Raw genomic sequence first — 19747 nt, forward strand, 5'->3', positions numbered from 1 at the left:
GTTAATGGGAGAGAATCAAACAGTAGCATGTCGCTGCAAAAATGAAATAGAATTTAGTTATGAATAACCCAGTGCAAAGATAATAGATACAATAACAAAAAGAAAAAGAGAAAAGCGATAGTCCTTGTTTCAGGGCTTACCATCCTTTTGAAACAAGATAAATGAGATTCAGTCTGTGGCAATGATTGTAATTTATATTCCAGTGCCTTTGACAGCTGATTTTATTAATTCACTTTAAAAAAAGATAGAAGAAAGAAAAAAGAAAATCATAACTTGATTTGACTGGTGTTTGTTTGGCTTCAAACAAATGTAGAAAGCATCTATTTCTCTCCTCCCCCTCCCTTGTTTGGTGCATTTCTGGGGGTGAGTTCTTCCTTGCTTGGTTCTCCTTAAAAAAAAAAAAAAGATTAAAAGTGGGAGCTCCTGCTGAGTTCTTATTATCTGATAGCTCTGAAATATAACAGTTCTGTTTTTATATTCAATTACTTTTCTGGAGCCCTAGTGATTAGAGCTGAGGGTATGTGAGGGAGGCAGTGTAGCTCAGTGGTTAGAGCTAAGAGACTGGGAGGGTAGCAGTGGCCTTGTGGTTATAACTAAGGGACTGGGAGGGAAGCAGTGTGGCCTCGTGGTTATAACTAAGGGACTGGGAGGGAAACAGTGTGGCCTAGTGGCTAGAGTTAAGGGGCTGGGAGGCAGAGAGTGTGGTCCAGATCTTTTTGAAAATTGGTGCTAAACTGTTTTGAAAGTATTGTGTCTAATACCATTTTTAGTGCTAAACAGTATTAGACACAATCGTGTGCTGTATATTTATATGTATAATCGCTCAAGACCAAAATTGCAGTATTAAGAAACCAAAGATAGCAAACCTGAGTAGCCCAAATGTTCGACATATTAACAAAACAAGAGCTCATGAATTCAGCTACACTGGATAGTTAGAAGGAAAGCTGGGCACATTGCTGATGAATTGTATTGATGATTAGATTTACAATTAGCTGCAACAACTGATCTGGTTTTTACTTAAATCCGTGATTATATGCATCTATTCAAACTATGATGATTTTTTAATCAACAAAATATGTTTAATGTTTGCGGTAAAATGAAGAGGCTTGAGAACACGAAACATTATTTTACAATATTTGAAAACCATAAAATGCCTTTATCGTTACCTGTTAAGTCTACTATTGCCCACGTATCTTTTTAACTTGCTGATTTAATTGATAATTGGGTAAAAGTGCGCTGTGAAGACATGTTTGCCACCAATTTCTGCATTTAAACTTCTCACACGACACAAACCTTCTCTCCTGTGTATGATGATGAGTGTGGGCAAGTCATGTGAGTAGTCCAGACCCAATGAGAAACTATCATCACTATGGTTGGTTAGGAATTTAAAAAAAATTAAACATGTCTACTGGTGCCACAATGTAATATTGCTGGCACTATATGAGGTACCCTGGTGCTAGAATCTAGTGCCATAGCACCACATTTGCTCCCCTGGAAGCAGTGTGGCCTAGTGGTTAGAGATGAAGGACTGGGAGTGCGGAAACGTGGTCAAATGGTTACAGCTGAGCATCTTGGAGGAGGGAAGCAGATGGCCTAGTGGTTAGAGTTAGGGATTGTGTGAATTTGAGGGAATGTGGTCTAATAGCGATTTTTCTAATAGTGATAGTGCCCGCTTCAAAAAAGTCCTTTGGCTCAGGGTGCATAACTCCCATGGTGATCAACTACCAGACTACCATTGTATTGTTGTTGAAGCTGACACCCTGGGATCATTCCAGAAGCTGCTTGATGAGATTCTGGGATCAATAAGCTACTAACAACCAAACAAGCAAGATGGGCTGGATGGCCTCCTCTCGTTTGTAAACTTTCTTATGTTCTTCTTATGTTCAGACTTGGAGCCTTAAATCGACAGGCAGTAGAACTATATATATATTATATATATATATATATATATATATATATATATATATATATATATATATATATATTATATATATATAAGCTATTGGTGTGTATGTGTCAAAGCAACTAGGAAAAAACTATATAAAAATACTGCTCAAAACTACAGTATATTGTTGAAATATATCAAGGTTGCTTGTCAGAATTCTCCACACTGCTGTAGACGTATGGACACAGAGCATGCTGAAATTCTGCAGTGCTCAAGATGAGAAAGGCGGTGGGAGTTTTCAGATGTATAGTGCCAAACTAACCTTCTCAGACTTTCTCTCCTTTGGTTCCTCAAGGTTGATGCCAAAAAGACTTCAGAAATAATTGTGGAGCATACAAAATCATTCTGCTCCAGCTCACAATACAGTGGCTCTTCCATATTGATTATTCTGTACAGCCAATCAAAGACCTGTGAGCTAATAAAATAAGTGATTAGAGAATTCTATCAGCCTGGAGCACAGGCAGGCTTTAATAAATAGATGGATTCTAGCTCTGCGGGAATAAATATTAACCACTCTAAATCCTCACTTTTAGACTGCCTCTACAGGCTTGCTTTTTTATGCTCTCTTTGCTGCAGCGTCTTACACAAAGATTGATTAGCTTCATATTCTATTTCGAGACTCGTGCGACATTGTTCAAATAAATAGCGGGAGCAGAGTTGTGGTTTGCTGCAGCAGAGGGTGCCCGGAGGATAACGTCTATACATGCAAGGGTGCAAGAATCAAAACATTTTTTTGTTAGGAGGTGTCAGGTTTAAAAAATACAATAAAAATCACACACATACATTTATAGTGCTCAATGTATTTTATATGTATAAATCATTGTGCTGAAATAACACAAATGTGTTTTGGGTAGGCTACACATTACATTATGAACAGTACACCTATACAGTATACAGTACAGCAGTAAAATCAAACGCACTTTCTTTTTACTTTAGCCTGTAGGCTACCGGTATGGTAACACAAAATAGACCATGGTGATACTTACAGGAGGACAGTCAATTCTAATTAATACGAATTTCAAAGGACCAGCAACAAATACCACTAACTCGTATTATCATTAGAACCCTATAAGCCAAATATATATGGTCCATTTTTATTTAAGTTAGTTAGGGGTGCAGTGTTAAATTGTGCACAATTACAAACCACCTGCATATTAATAGAATAGGTGTGTTTCCTTTCCTATACAGACACTCAGAATTAGGGAAGGTGAATTTGACATCTGTTAACAAAACAACTTGCTGCTGTGGTCATGCTCATTGTAAATTAGTGAGATAAGGATTACATTATTCTCTTTCAAACTCAGCCCCTGTTAAACATATAGAAACAGGCTATCTATTAGTGCTTCTACTTCATTCAAAAACGGAACAAAGTCTGCTGTGGTGAAATACATAGAAGGCAAGAGAGACCAGGGAGCACAGCATACAAGGCTGTCTGTCAGTATACTCGTCCATCTGTATGTCATATGTTTTTTTTGCGCTTATCAAGTTGTCATGCAGCTTTGTAACTCCTGTTCTGTATTATTCTGTTGATATGTCATGGTCATAGACCTTTTCTTCAGCCTGATCTACGTTTGAATTGGCAGTAATGGTGGAGGATGTATGTTACCGACATACTTGCTCTTATTACCAAAAACAAATATGTTCACAAGTCACTAAATGGTTCAATTTGAGTTTTTATTTTTCTGTCACAAACACCTTGCTACCTTTCCAACCCTCTGCCTTTTAATATTAAAAAGTTTATTCTCAGTACACCTTGAGCGCTGCAGGTATTGATTTCCGGCAGTATTGATCCCTCTTTGAAATGGTGTTATTCCTTTCAGAGTGTGTAGTGTGTACTGTTTTTTGGGGTTGCTCCTTTTTATGTAGTTCTGGATGCTGTCATTCTAAATGTCATAGGAATTCATCAACTGGAATTGGATGAGGATTAATCTGACCTAAATTATTAATTACATTTTGAATAGAAGAAAAAAACAAACAAACATTGGTTCACTTAAAATGATAGAATTTGCAACTTTAATTAAGAACCCATCAATGAATTGAGTGTGTACATACAATCATATGCCGATCATAAACTTCAGTTTAATCCACTTTCTACACTCATGTGCTTATTCGGACTCTAGTCTTGTGCTGTGCATGGACATATAGGTTTTATTTTGCAGTCTGTACCGTGACTATCGCGGGTCTGCAGGTTTAATATCGATTTGCAGGTCTGGCAGGTGAAATGTGGGTCACTGGGTGGTCTGTGGTACCCACTGTATCTGCAAAATCTTTTCATACATGTTACCAGTTCTGCACTTTCATGGTATATCTTGGTCTCAAATGTCCAGTAAAGGTTTTATTTTAACCTGATATCTGGCGCTACACTAGCTTAAATAATTCTGTTAGCAAACTTTGCTTCTGTTAAGGTTACACTAGCTGTCATTTCAATTGGAGAGTGAACTTGACCCCACCCCCTCAATGACTTCTTTCCAGCTGCTTTTGCTTTCTCTGCTAGTTAAATGACTTATGAAGTGACACAGTAACAGACTTTCTGAGATTAAGGCATGGGAACTGAACTTTATTTAACCCATTGTAGTACCACACACACACATATATATATATATATATATAGTGATGCATCAGCCCCGTTTATCCAGGCTTTTGTGCAGTTTCCCCAACCAGCATCTGTCTCTTTAATTGCAGCACTCACATTACACAGTATCTTTGGTTTTAACACCGCTGTGTGTTTTATTGGAAATACAGAAAACAAAAATACACAAATGAAATCAAATAAAATCTAGCCACTCTTTGGGCGCTACTGAAACAGTGAATGCATTTCCATACCTTTCGCAGGGCAGGGTAAGTGAAATCTCTGTTATTCCCAGGCCATTAGCTCTTTGTCAGTTTATCAGAATTACTTTTTCACTTTACCACTCTTTCACTAGCACACCATCCACTCTCAAATCTCCTTCCAAACCACATCAGAAATCAAACTAACTGGGAGCTTTTTATGCCCTCACTCTGATCAGTCGCAGCTGATCGCATTTACCCAATTAGACAAAATACAATTATACAATTAGTTGGAGCAGGGATTTAAGTGTTTACAATCAGAGTAACAATTAACCCAGAGACACATTTCATAAGATGGAGTGTATGTCCCTAACACCATGGCCCTAAAGCCTCCACATTAGTGTCTGGAACATACACTCCATCACTATATATATATATATATATATATATATATATATATATATATATATATATATATATATATATATATATATATATAAAAATACATATGGTCAAAATCCCAAAAATGAACAATATCAATATCCCTATCTCTGTCTTGACACATAGGACTGGATTTCTTTTTTTAAAGTGAACTAATCAATAGCTAACTTTCCCCTTAATTTCTCCTTCCCTGTCAATCAATGCAGTTTAATCCACTTGCCTGACAGATGTCTCATTGCTGCGAATTCCCATTAAAAAGTGTTTTCCACTTATCAGGAATTCCAATAAACTGCAAGTAAGACGAAAAACGACACCCAACACATACTGTTGGGTGCTATGGGTCAGCATGAAAATAATCTTAGCAACATAAAATATAGCTTTAGGAAACCTAACTAAAAAAAAAAAACCCTAAACTTTTGAATTTGACCAAACTCCTTTGTTTGTTTCACATTGTTTTGCTTGGTTTTCAAACACATTTCTAACAGATGCTCTTTTCATATCTGACTTACCCTTTTTTCTTTATTTTTAAATTCCCTTGCTGTGTGCCTTAGCTGCCATGCCAATAACACATTATTGAACTGTAGCTCCAGGTAATCTGGCAGAGCATATTAAAAATCACAATTTCGTCTTCTCCAGTGTTGTGTAATGCATTGCAGCTACCGATTCTGTCCCCCTGTCGGTGAGTTTAAATGATTTTAAAAGCTCGAAAACCACAAATGCAGATGAACCCGGCTCTTATGCATAGTGGTTAAGATGCTTGTGAGGTCACCGGTTCAAGCCCCGCCTCCACTTGGCTGCAACCAATCGCTGAGCCTAAAGGGGGAGGAGTGCTGTGTGATACACTGTTGTTAGTGATTCTGTCTCCTGTCAGTTTAAAAGCTGTAGAAGCCCAGCTGTTGCATAGTGGTTAAGATGCTCGTTTGTGGTGTGTCTGTTTCTTCTGGTTTGTGTCCAGCCTCTGCTCTATATATAGATGTCATCCTGTGCATGGAGCACTATCCTGGGTACAATATTTTTTGTGACTTATACACTTCTACAGGATATCTAAGTAGTCTGTCCTATTGTAAGAGATATCATTATATTATCTCGTATACATTATAAGTCATGTCCCCATTAGAATGCATTAGTAGGAAATACACTTAGAACTTTGCCAAGATCTCACAGAATGTCAGTGACAAAACATTCTAGATGTTTAAACCATGACATATTCTTGTGAAAGGATTTTTTTTATGTGCACTTTTTACGTTTAATAGCATTTCCTGGGCAATTTAAATTTTTGGGACTTATAATAAGCTTATATAGTACTCTGCATGTAAGGTGTATGCTAATACAAGATGTACTTTTGCATATTTTACAATAAGAGGCTGTGGCGGAGTGTCCCGCCCCTATTTATTATTATTTGTATTTTTGTTTGCGGCGCGGGTAAAAGCGCCGCGTCTTTTATTATTATTTAAAAACCCCGTGAGGATGCATGGCTGATCAGCTACTGATTACTTTAAATAGCTGACAGTCATGCATCCTTACCAAACGCGTGCAGACTCTGGCCGAGGGATAATAAGATAATTAACAACTAGTTAATCCCTCGGCCAGAGTATATAAACCTGCAGCTCTCTGCACTTGATGTTGGGGTGTTGGAGTAGAGAGTACGGGGAGCGGAGAGAAGGAATAATATTTAAAAAACAATTGCTAATACGTGCTGGATAATCCAGCACGGCACTTACTTGTTTGTTTATTTATTCGTTTGGCCCTCGTGCCCTTTTGTTTGTATTTTGTTTAAATATTTTGTTTGTTTGTTATTAAATACGCTGAGTGCTTTTGCACTCAGTTTCACCCGCCCATCCACTGTTTGGAGTCAGTTACTTCCTGGTCCGTGACGTCATCCACCACACCACTGCGAGCCAGACTGTCACATATGGTGTCAGAAGTGGGATAAAACAAACGCCTCCAATAGCCGGACCAGGAAAGAAAAGCTCGTTTTTTTTGTTCGTTTTTTTTTCAAAGTGTTTTTGTGTGTTTTTTGGGGAAAAAAAAAAATATGGGAAGAAGCGGACGGAGGAAGCAGCAGCTACAGCAGCGTGGGGCCGGTCGCAGGTCCCACTGTAGCTCAACCATGCTGGACGTCTGCCCCACCTGCTTGAAAGGTGAGGAGTGGTGCTTCGCTGTTGGGGAGGTGGGTCACATAGCACCCGACCAACCCCCTCCATGGCAGGAGAAAGAGGAGCCAGAGCGTCCAGTGAGGGAGGACCTGCATCCTCCAAAGAGGACGAATGCACTCTCCTCTGAGGGAGTCTGGGACTGGCTGGTGGAGCCGGGGAGGGATTATGAGGATGCCCTCCCTGCAGTGATCAACCTCCTGTGGGCAAGAGATGGGGAGCGCTGGGAGGCCTGGGAACAGCAACACCACCCAGCTTCCCTCCCAGACATCGCAGCCATGGTGTTCAACTACCTGGCTGCGGATATGGGAGAGACCCTGCTGCTGCCATCTCCAGCACAAAAGGGAGAGGAGCCATCGCTACCGTCTCCACCAGCAGAGGGAGAGGAGCCATCGCTGCCGTCTCCAGCGCCAGAGGGAGAGGAGCCATCGCTGCCGTCTCCAGCGCCAGAGGGAGAGGAGCCATCGCTGCCGTCTCCAGCGCCAGAGGGAGAGGAGCCATCGCTGCCGTCTCCAGCATCAGAGGGAGAGGAGCCATCGCTGCCGTCTCCAGCGCCAGAGGGAGAGGAGCCATCGCTGCCGTCTCCAGCGCCAGAGGGAGAGGAGCCATCGCTGCCGTCTCCAGCGCCAGAGGGAGAGGAGCCATCGCTGCCGTCTCCAGCGCCAGAGGGAGAGGAGCCATCGCTGCCGTCTCCAGCGCCAGAGGGAGAGGAGCCATCGCTGCCATCTCCAGCATCAGAGGGAGAGGAGCCATCGCTACCGTCTCCAGCATCAGAGGGAGAGGAGCCATCGCTACCGTCTCCAGCATCAGAGGGAGAGGAGCCATCGCTGCCGTCTCCAGCATCAGAGGGAGAGGAGCCATCGCTACCGTCTCCAGCATCAGAGGGAGAGGAGCCATCGCTACCGTCTCCACCAGCAGAGGGAGAATGCCTGCTGGTTTCGCCTCCACAGCCTGGGGAGGAGCCCGAACGTCCTACGCCCGAGTGGGAGGAGCCCGAACGTCCTACGCCAGAGTGGGAGGAGCCCGAACGTCCTACGCCCGAGTGGGAGGAGCCCGAACGTCCTACGCCCGAGTGGGAGGAGCCCGAACGTCCTACGCCCAAGAGGGGGGAGTCGGTGCGTCCACAGCCCAAGAGGGAGGAGTCGGTGCGTCCACAGCCCAAGAGGGAGGAGTCGGTGCGTCCACAGCCCAAAGAGGGGGGAGTCGGTGCGTCCATAGCCCAAGAGGTGGAAGTCTGCGCTTCCACAGCCTTAGGACCCAAGCTGCAGTCCCAAGAGCCAGAAGGGGAGGAGTTACAGGCTCAACCCCCTGAATTTTTCTGGGGGGGAGAAGGGCAGGATGCTGGTGTTCCCCAGCAGCCTCTATTTATGCTGCTGAAGGGAGCACGGCACACACCAGCCCAGCCGCCACAGCAGAGGGAGCCAGCACCGCCACAGCCTCCCTCTGAGTGGCCAGCATCCGCCCCATCGCCTCTGCCTCCACCACCACCAGGAGCAGAGCAGCAGGAGCTGCTTCTGTCTCCACCATCACCAGGAGCAGAGCAGCAAGAGCTGCCTCTGCCTCCGCCACCTCCACCAGCAGAGGGTGAATGCCTGCTGGTTCCACATCCACCGTCGTGGGAGGACTGCTTGCCCCTCCCACCTCCACCAGCAGAGGGTGAATGCCTGCTGGTTCCGCCTCCACCGTCGTGGGAGGACTGCTTGCCCCTCCCACCTCCACCAGCAGAGGGTGAATGCCTGCTGGTTCTGCCTCAACCGTCGTGGGAGGACTGCTTGCCCCTCCCACCTCCACCAGCAGAGGGTGAATACCTGCTGGTTCCGCCTCAGCCGCCGTGGGAAGACTGCTTGCCACTCCCAGCTCCACCAGCAGAGGGTAAATACCTGCTGGTTCCGTCTCAGCCGCTGTGGGAGGACTGCTTTCCCCTCCCACCATCGCCATTGCCTGGGGATGGCTGTTCTGCATCGCCTGGGGCTGCCTTTTGTTCTCCACAGGACACAGGGTACGAGGGAGAAGTGGAGCTCCCGCTGCCGCCTCCATGGCCAGGGGCTCCCCTCCCGAGTTCGCCTCCCGAGGGTCCGCTGCGGCTGTCGTCGCCTTCCGAGGGTCCGCTGCGGCTGCCGTCGCCTTCCGAGGGTCTGCTGCGGCTGCCGTCGCCTTCCGAGGGTCCGCTGCTGCTGCCGTCGCCTTCCGGGGGTCCGCTGCTGCTGCCGTCGCCTTCCGAGGGTCCGCTGCTGCTGCCGTGGGAACAGCAACACCACCCAGCTTCCCTCCCAGACATCGCAGCCATGGTGTTCAACTACCTGGCTGCGGATATGGGAGAGACCCTGCTGCTGCCATCTCCAGCACAAAAGGGAGAGGAGCCATCGCTACCGTCTCCACCAGCAGAGGGAGAGGAGCCATCGCTGCCGTCTCCAGCGCCAGAGGGAGAGGAGCCATCGCTGCCGTCTCCAGCGCCAGAGGGAGAGGAGCCATCGCTGCCGTCTCCAGCGCCAGAGGGAGAGGAGCCATCGCTGCCGTCTCCAGCATCAGAGGGAGAGGAGCCATCGCTGCCGTCTCCAGCGCCAGAGGGAGAGGAGCCATCGCTGCCGTCTCCAGCGCCAGAGGGAGAGGAGCCATCGCTGCCGTCTCCAGCGCCAGAGGGAGAGGAGCCATCGCTGCCGTCTCCAGCGCCAGAGGGAGAGGAGCCATCGCTGCCGTCTCCAGCGCCAGAGGGAGAGGAGCCATCGCTGCCATCTCCAGCATCAGAGGGAGAGGAGCCATCGCTACCGTCTCCAGCATCAGAGGGAGAGGAGCCATCGCTACCGTCTCCAGCATCAGAGGGAGAGGAGCCATCGCTGCCGTCTCCAGCATCAGAGGGAGAGGAGCCATCGCTACCGTCTCCAGCATCAGAGGGAGAGGAGCCATCGCTACCGTCTCCACCAGCAGAGGGAGAATGCCTGCTGGTTTCGCCTCCACAGCCTGGGGAGGAGCCCGAACGTCCTACGCCCGAGTGGGAGGAGCCCGAACGTCCTACGCCAGAGTGGGAGGAGCCCGAACGTCCTACGCCCGAGTGGGAGGAGCCCGAACGTCCTACGCCCGAGTGGGAGGAGCCCGAACGTCCTACGCCCAAGAGGGGGGAGTCGGTGCGTCCACAGCCCAAGAGGGAGGAGTCGGTGCGTCCACAGCCCAAGAGGGAGGAGTCGGTGCGTCCACAGCCCAAAGAGGGGGGAGTCGGTGCGTCCATAGCCCAAGAGGTGGAAGTCTGCGCTTCCACAGCCTTAGGACCCAAGCTGCAGTCCCAAGAGCCAGAAGGGGAGGAGTTACAGGCTCAACCCCCTGAATTTTTCTGGGGGGGAGAAGGGCAGGATGCTGGTGTTCCCCAGCAGCCTCTATTTATGCTGCTGAAGGGAGCACGGCACACACCAGCCCAGCCGCCACAGCAGAGGGAGCCAGCACCGCCACAGCCTCCCTCTGAGTGGCCAGCATCCGCCCCATCGCCTCTGCCTCCACCACCACCAGGAGCAGAGCAGCAGGAGCTGCTTCTGTCTCCACCATCACCAGGAGCAGAGCAGCAAGAGCTGCCTCTGCCTCCGCCACCTCCACCAGCAGAGGGTGAATGCCTGCTGGTTCCACATCCACCGTCGTGGGAGGACTGCTTGCCCCTCCCACCTCCACCAGCAGAGGGTGAATGCCTGCTGGTTCCGCCTCCACCGTCGTGGGAGGACTGCTTGCCCCTCCCACCTCCACCAGCAGAGGGTGAATGCCTGCTGGTTCTGCCTCAACCGTCGTGGGAGGACTGCTTGCCCCTCCCACCTCCACCAGCAGAGGGTGAATACCTGCTGGTTCCGCCTCAGCCGCCGTGGGAAGACTGCTTGCCACTCCCAGCTCCACCAGCAGAGGGTAAATACCTGCTGGTTCCGTCTCAGCCGCTGTGGGAGGACTGCTTTCCCCTCCCACCATCGCCATTGCCTGGGGATGGCTGTTCTGCATCGCCTGGGGCTGCCTTTTGTTCTCCACAGGACACAGGGTACGAGGGAGAAGTGGAGCTCCCGCTGCCGCCTCCATGGCCAGGGGCTCCCCTCCCGAGTTCGCCTCCCGAGGGTCCGCTGCGGCTGTCGTCGCCTTCCGAGGGTCCGCTGCGGCTGCCGTCGCCTTCCGAGGGTCTGCTGCGGCTGCCGTCGCCTTCCGAGGGTCCGCTGCTGCTGCCGTCGCCTTCCGGGGGTCCGCTGCTGCTGCCGTCGCCTTCCGAGGGTCCGCTGCTGCTGCCGTCGCCTTCCGAGGGTCCGCTGCTGCTGCCGTCGCCTTCCGAGGGTCCGCTGCTGCTGCCGTCGCCTGGGGTCGCCAGGGATCCTGCTTCGCCTGGGGTCGTCGAGGGTCCGGCTTCACCTGGGGTCGCCAGGGATCCTGCTTCGCCTGGGGTCGCTACACGATGGCCGGAGCTCCATGAAAGGGAGCTGCCAGAAATGAAGAAAGGGGGGGAGGTCAGGAGACCAGCTCCCCCAGCCGCACTTTCGCGGCTGGAGATCATGTGGTCGGAGCCCCACGGAGGGGAACTGCCGGCCATGAAGAAGGGGGGAGAGGTCAGGAGACCAGCTCCCCCAGCCGCACTTTCGCGGCAGGATAGAGTGTGGCGGGAGCCCCGGAAGAGGGAGCTGCCGGCCACGAAGAATGGGGGGGTGCCAGAGATTCCACCATGGCCACCCCCCAGAAGTAACTTGCTTCCCCCTCTTCCGGGACTTTAAGACTGAGGGGGGAGGTGGCCGTTGGGGCCATGTGTGCTGCGCACAAGGGGGGGCATGTGTGGCGGAGTGTCCCGCCCCTATTTATTATTATTTGTATTTTTGTTTGCGGCGCGGGTAAAAGCGCCGCGTCTTTTATTATTATTTAAAAACCCCGTGAGGATGCATGGCTGATCAGCTACTGATTACTTTAAATAGCTGACAGTCATGCATCCTTACCAAACGCGTGCAGACTCTGGCCGAGGGATAATAAGATAATTAACAACTAGTTAATCCCTCGGCCAGAGTATATAAACCTGCAGCTCTCTGCACTTGATGTTGGGGTGTTGGAGTAGAGAGTACGGGGAGCGGAGAGAAGGAATAATATTTAAAAAACAATTGCTAATACGTGCTGGATAATCCAGCACGGCACTTACTTGTTTGTTTATTTATTCGTTTGGCCCTCGTGCCCTTTTGTTTGTATTTTGTTTAAATATTTTGTTTGTTTGTTATTAAATACGCTGAGTGCTTTTGCACTCAGTTTCACCCGCCCATCCACTGTTTGGAGTCAGTTACTTCCTGGTCCGTGACGTCATCCACCACACCACTGCGAGCCAGACTGTCACAGAGGCACTCTTCACACTGTGTGTTTCAGCAATAGATACCCTACACACTGCATAGTAACATATAGTAAAACTTAAGCAAACATGTTAAAATTGCATCCAGTATTAAAAAACACATATACAGTCAGCAATGCTATTGTGCAAATTTGGCATAGTCCAGTCCATCCTGGGCAGAGGGAAGTGTGAGCGTGTCTATAGAGGAGAATGGAATCGCTATGTTCCACTCCTCTGAACTTGGTCTGACAGCAGTAATCAGAGGCTATTGAAATAGCCACTCCAGTGAATTGCTGCTTAAAAGAATCTATAAAGGCCTGTAATGTCTGTAGCTGCAAGTGATTCTGCTGGCTTTTATCTCCATTTTTCCATTCACTGGCTTGGATTTAAACTTGTGACAGGAATAGTGAGAGGCAAGGAAAGGGCTCCTGGTACAGTGGAAAGTGCCAATTTGATATTTGTATTCATCTGTTCTTTCCTGATTTGAGAAGCATTGTATCATTTTAGCCTGTAGTTTACCATGGGGACTATGCATGTCTATTGCAGAGTGCACTTACTCTACCATTACCCTCCCCAAATGATCTTCAACTTGATTTCTTTTTTTAGTGCACCCAATCATTCTAACCTCCCCAATTCAGAATGTTCAATTATGCTCCCTCACCGCAGCAATTACCCACAACAACTCAGGAGAACTGAAGGTCAGTGTGCGTCCTCCGATCGATCAAGTCAACTGCCTCTTTACACCCAGGAACTCAAGAGCAGATTTCAGCGAGCTGCTGGCCTCTGGAGGACAAAGGCCAGCCCTGCAGGTGTCTCCTTGAGCACCAATTGTGTGAAATAATAATGACTGAAAAGATTAAAATCCCCCAATACACTTTCCAGCACCTTGTGGAGTCTATACCACTTCTCACATACCTGATAATAGGTGTCGATATATATATACATATATTTTATATACATATACAGACGTGCTCAAATTTGTTGGTACCCCTCCACAAAAAACGAACAATGCACAATTTACTCTGAAATAACTTGAAACTGACAAAAGTAATTGGCATCCACCATTGTTTATTCCATATTTAATAGAAATCAGACTTTGCTTTTGATTTTTTATTCAACATAATATTGTAAATAAGAAAACAAATGAAAATGGCATGGACAAAAATGATGGGACCGCTAACCTAATATTTTGTTGCACAACCTTTAGAGGCAATCACTGCAATCAAACGTTTTCTGTAGCTCTCAATGAGACTTCTGCACCTGTTAACAGGTAGTTTGGCCCACTCTTCATGAGCAAATTGCTCCAGCTGTCTCAGGTTTGATGGGTGCCTTCTCCAGACTGCAAGTTTCAGCTCTTTCCATAGATGTTCGATAGGATTCAGATCAGGACTCATAGAAGGCCACTTCAGAATAGTCCAATGTTTTGTTCTTATCCATTCTTGGGTGCTTTTAGCTGTGTGTTTTGGGTCATTATCCTGTTGGAGGACCCATGACCTGCGACTGAGACAGAGCTTTCTGCCACTGGGCAGTACGTTTCGCTCCAGAATGCCTTGATAGTCTTGAGATTTCATTGTGCCCTGCACAGATTCAAGGCACCCTGTGCCAGGCACAGCAAAGCAGCCCCAAAACATAACCGAGCCTTCTCCATGTTTCACTGTAGGTATGGTGTTCTTTTCTTTGAAAGCTTCATTTTTTCGTCTGTGAACATAGAGCTGATGTGACTTGCCAAAAAGCTCCAGTTTTGACTCATCTGTCCAAAGGACATTCTCCCAGAAGGATTGTGTCTTGTCAATATGCATTTTAGCAAATTCCAGTCTGGCTTTTTTATGTTTTTCTGTCAAAAGTGGAGTCCTCCTGGGTCTTCTTCCATGGAGCCCACTTTCGCTCAAAAAGCGACGGATGGTGCGATCAGAAACTGACGTACCTTCACCTTGGAGTTCAGCTTGTATCTCTTTGGCAGTTATCCTTGGTTCTTTTTCTACCATTCGCACTATCCTTCTGTTCAATCTGGGGTCGATTTTCCTCTTGCGGCCGCGCCCAGGGAGGTTGGCTACAGTTCCATGGACCTTAAACTTCTTAAAAGTTGTCACAGGAACATAAAGCTGCTTGGAGATGGTCTTGTAGCCTTTACCTTTACCATGCTTGTCTATTATTTTCTTTCTGATCTCCTCAGACAACTCTCTCCTTTGCTTTCTCTGGTCCATGTTCAGTGTGGTGCACACAATGATACCAAACAGCACAGTGACTACTTCTCTCCATTTAAATAGGCTGAATGACTGATTACAAGATTGGAGACATGTGTGATACTAATTAAAGAAACAAATTAGTTTGAAATATCACTATAATCCAATTATTTATTATCTTTTCTAAGGGGTACCAACAAATGTGTCCAGGCCATTTTAGAATATCTTTTGTAGAATAAGCAATAATTCATCTCTTTTCACAGCTTCTTTGCTTTATTCTATGACATACCAAAGGCATGCAAGTATACATGATAAAATAGCTTTTAATTTCATCACTTTTCAGGAGGAATGAAGCATTATTTCAATGAGCTGTAAGGGTACCAACAAATTTGAGCACGTCTGTATATATATATATATATATATATATATATATATATATATCGTAAAGGATATAAAAGGCAAATCTTAATACATTTGCACACTATAGCTACGGCCAAAAGTTGCATGACCTAGAAATTTAGGATTGAGATATAATTAAAAAAAACAAAAAAATATATGAACATAATTTAGATCTTTTATTAAGATAGTGCAATCAAAGAATCTACAAAATGATATTGCAAAAGTCTACCGGAAGCCATAACATAAGAACATAACAACATAAGAAAGTTTACAAACAAGAGGAAGCCATTCGGCCCATCTTGCTCGTTTGGTTGTTAGTAGCTTATTGATCCCAGAATCTCATCAAGCAGCTTCTTGAAGGATCCCAGGGTGTCAGCTTCAACAGTAGTACAGTATTTCATGTTAGATTTCAAAATGTCCAGTTTTTTAAATGCTGTCAGTTTTTCATTAAGTATATGGAAAACTACAAAGCAGTGTGTAATTCAATATGTTAACATAATATTATTCAGTAGATTTCATTTGCCTTTATGACACAAAATTATTTAATTATATAAGGCGATACAAAACTTTTGGCAATATATATATATATATATATATATCTATATATATATATATATATATATATATAGATATTATATATATATATATATATATATATATATATATATATATATATATATAGACATACACACACATACACACAGTCCCTCGAGTGGTCGTTATAAGAAAGATTACATCTTATTAAAATCTCTTTTTAAAGTCTCGTTTGTTCTTAGCAGGCTTTCCTCGCTCTAATTGGGTGTTGCTTGGCCTCTTGTTCGACTCTTGTTTAAATCCCATTTGGATGTGGTCTGTATTTGTTGCGTGTCAGTGTGAGTCCCTGTCTGGATTAACGCATGATAGTAATCCTGAAGAGTGTTGAACGAAACATCAGGAAAAGAAAATACACAAACAAACCCGAGAACAAAGAAAAGCTGCACCTAATGCTGCTCTAGTGAGTTGTTTTTGTACACCCCCTTACTGTTTTATAGTGTTTGCAATCCTTCTCAGTGGTTCTGTTGCTCCAATATTGAATTCTTATCATTTTTGTCTACCTGCCTTCACATGATTTTGTAAGCGCTGGGCCCTGCAGCCCTCACCGTTCCAATCAAGTCATGTGACAATGGAAGCGTTCATCTGTGCCACTCTCTCTGTCTAAATATAATAATGTAGGTGGGGCTGAAGGTTGAAATGTCACAGTGTGGAATGAGGAAGACTGTTCAGTGCCAGCACTAATGATACCCAAACAAACTCAAAGCCAGGTGAAGAGAACAATTCTTATACCTCAGTATGAGAGCTACAGAGCCCAGAACCACTGAGAAGAGCGCTAGCAAATATGCATTATTATTATTATTATTATTATTATTATTATTATTATTATTATTATTATTATTATTATTATTAAGGGAAATGTTCAGTTGTAGACCCATTGTGCTTTACCAACTTTCTTAAAATATAGTCTTTTTACAAAGAGCTGCAGATTTGGAATAGTAAAGTTTGCCACACCAGCTATAATGGACATTCTGACTTTACTTCAGTCACCATTGTTCCCAGTAGAAATAGCCTTGTTAGCTTGGGAGACATGCTGATTCACTTCAATTGGCACCATCCCTTGTAGAATCCACGGCAAATTCATGTGAGGATCGGCACAGGCACTGCAATACCATTATGGAGCGCAACACATTACCACGGTGCTGTGCTCTATTGAAAAGACCTGACTTTGATGTATTCAGGAGGTGGGGGAATTCTAATGGTTCTTTCCTTCATTTTGGGAATAACAGGAGCTTATGCACTTTAAGCCATGAAATTATATTAACCTTGAACTGACAGAGAACCAGCTCTTTTTCTTTCTTTCTTTCTTTCTTTCTTTCTTTCCTTCTTTCCTTCTTTCTTTCTTTCTTTCTTTCTTTCTAAAACATTTCTTTATGTAACGGCAGTTGTATGATGCACTGTCGGAACAGATTCTGACTCCTGTCGGTGAGATGAGGTTAAAAACTGTCGAACCACAAATGCAGATGAGCCCGGCTGTGTTGCACAGTGTTTAAGACGCTCGCTTGCTGTGTGCCTGGACTCCGGTTCGTGCCATGCCTCCCTGTTAGATTTAGAAGTCTTTGCTGGCTGTCCAGTTTGTTTACATTCCCAACACACACATTTCCTCCTTCCAGCAGCCTTCACTTTGTCACTCTGGGAATTAAACAGACATGCTCTGGGTACTACAGCTGCAGTAGGTTATACATGTCAGTAAAGTCATTCCATGGAAATTGTATGTTTTTAACACTGATAAATCAATATCAGACTAATGGTAACCCCAACACGCAGGAGTCCATCAGAAGAGAAGAGCTGGAAATGGCAACAAATATTCACTGGTCTCTTACTGGGCTCATAGCATTTATACAGTGATGTGCAAATATATGATGTCGACAGCAAGCAGCTGACTTTAGATCTTTACAGTAAAGGAGTTTCAATGAACCATTTTCTTCTTGGACCAGTTCAACCAGCTCCTTAACTGGCCTGAACCAGCATGACCAGCTGAAAACCAGCAAGCCACCAGCTCTGAGGGGATGTAGAGGTGGCAGTACTTCACAGAGTTCTCCATATACTGTATTAGGAAAAACGCTTCTCCCCTAGTCATGAAATCTGATATTAACATTATTTAGCATGGACTATAAATAATATCAGATTCTGTGGATATATGGTGTCTCTCGGTCCGTCCATCCGTCTGTCTGTATATCACACACAAACTATATATGTCATGGTAATCAATTTGTTTTATAAGACGGCTCTTATATTAAAATGAGAGCAGAAGTGGGGGACGTATGCTACCGACTATGCTCCTGTGTTTACCTTTTTAGTAAGTTCATTATGCTCCACTGAGTCACTTTCCACTTTCTCTCACTCTTTGCTATATTTAACTGTAGTATGTACTGCTCACATTGCACACACTCACTGGAAAGGGATGACTATCTCAAGGGTTTGTCTTTGTTAACTATTAAATCATTCGCAAGAGCTAACCAAGGCTTTCAAATCCATGTTCCTACCTCTTGTTAGCACATTATTAGCACTGCTCCACTTGAAGATATTTTGGTTCTATATTTTAAATGGAGAGTATGCAAATACTGATGAATGGAGATCTCAATGCTTAATTAAGACTTCTTCATTGATCTCTATTAATAAAAGTACTTAAGCCTAATTGCAACAGGTGTAATAAAAGGTGTTTGATGTTTCTCAGGAGTTCTTTATTGAAAGAGTGGGTTGTTGGTGAAATTTTGTATTGCCTTACAAAAGATTCAGTAATGAAAGCTAAATGTACCTCTTGGCTACGTGATCTATGATCAGTAACTGCAAACATCACGGTACATTAACTTGTCACAAAACCTACAGAAGGATATTCAGTTATGAATATCCAATCTCTATTAATTAGCAGGGGAAAAGGACCTCTTTAAAAAACAGACGCTTGAGATATTTAATCTTTTTCTTCACAAAATGTGCCTTGGTGTAGTGCATGTTCTCCTGGTATATCCAAATGATTTATTTCTGTATTTCTGTATTTCACTGTGTGAAGGATTGCGCACAACAAGGATATAAACAGAACTTAATAAGTTTCCTTTATTGATCACAATAACCAAAGGTTACCACTTAATCATTATCATTAGACACGACAATGAGGCCACTAGTTATTAACAGAATTGAAGCAATGATATGAGTTAGCAATTTCTGGAAGAAGCATCAGACACGGGACTGGTGTGTGTTCATGGAGGATCCTGATGCTTCTTGAGTACCTGCTGTTTTATAAAGTTTTTACACCCCTTTGCATGCAAAGAATCGTTGTTTGCTTATCTGACCAGAGAACCCCTGCTTGCACCAGTTCAGGTGAGGTTAATTTAATGTCACTTTCTCAGGCAATAAAGCATTCTTTCCCTGATAGCAGCCGGATAATAGCATACTTTGCACAGCTGCACAGTTTTGTACTTATAATCTTTTCATTAACTCTTTACACTTATACTCTGATGATGCTGGCTACATTCAAGATCACGCTACTCCCATTCCACTGTGGCAGAATTGTTTGAGGTGCATGACAAAGAATTTATCTTCCATAGCCACCGCAATTCACAGATCTCAATTCAATCGAGCATGTTTGGAATGAACTAGATCATTCCCTCGAGGCTCCTTCCAGCACCTAGTGGAGTCTCTGCCGTGTTGTGTGAAGGCTGTGATCAGGGCAAACAATATTTTAGGCATTCTGTAAGGCCTAATAAAGTGGCCAGGCAAAAAGGGTGCCGTTATAGTTTAGTTTTCAAATTTTCAAATGATGAACGGAGATCGCTTTTCAGAGCAAGACAGGTTCGCGTAGCACAGTGCAGTGAGTATGTGATTACACTGTGACTTGCGTAAATTGGAGTCTCCTGTGGTTTCTGAGGCTGCCCTTACAAAGTAAGTTGGTGTGTCAACATCGCAGGCGCCTCGCCTTGTCATAAGATGGGATTTCATTATTTTTCATTTAATG

At 45.0% G+C, this 19747-nt stretch overlaps 1 long non-coding RNA gene across 1 annotated transcript; it reads right to left on the reverse strand.

Moving 5' to 3' along the window:
- Positions 1-213: 213 nt before the first annotated feature.
- LOC131698543 (uncharacterized) lies at positions 214-4852 on the reverse strand. Its single transcript, XR_009307627.1, has 3 exons — positions 4769-4852; positions 2208-2360; positions 214-388 (listed from the first exon to the last, which is right to left on the reverse strand). It is a non-coding gene; the product is annotated as an uncharacterized LOC131698543 (long non-coding RNA).
- Between the last annotated feature and the right edge of the window lie 14895 nt (positions 4853-19747).

Source organism: Acipenser ruthenus, chromosome 18 (assembly GCF_902713425.1).
Source record: "Acipenser ruthenus chromosome 18, fAciRut3.2 maternal haplotype, whole genome shotgun sequence".
Taxonomy (NCBI): Eukaryota; Metazoa; Chordata; class Actinopteri; order Acipenseriformes; family Acipenseridae; genus Acipenser; species Acipenser ruthenus.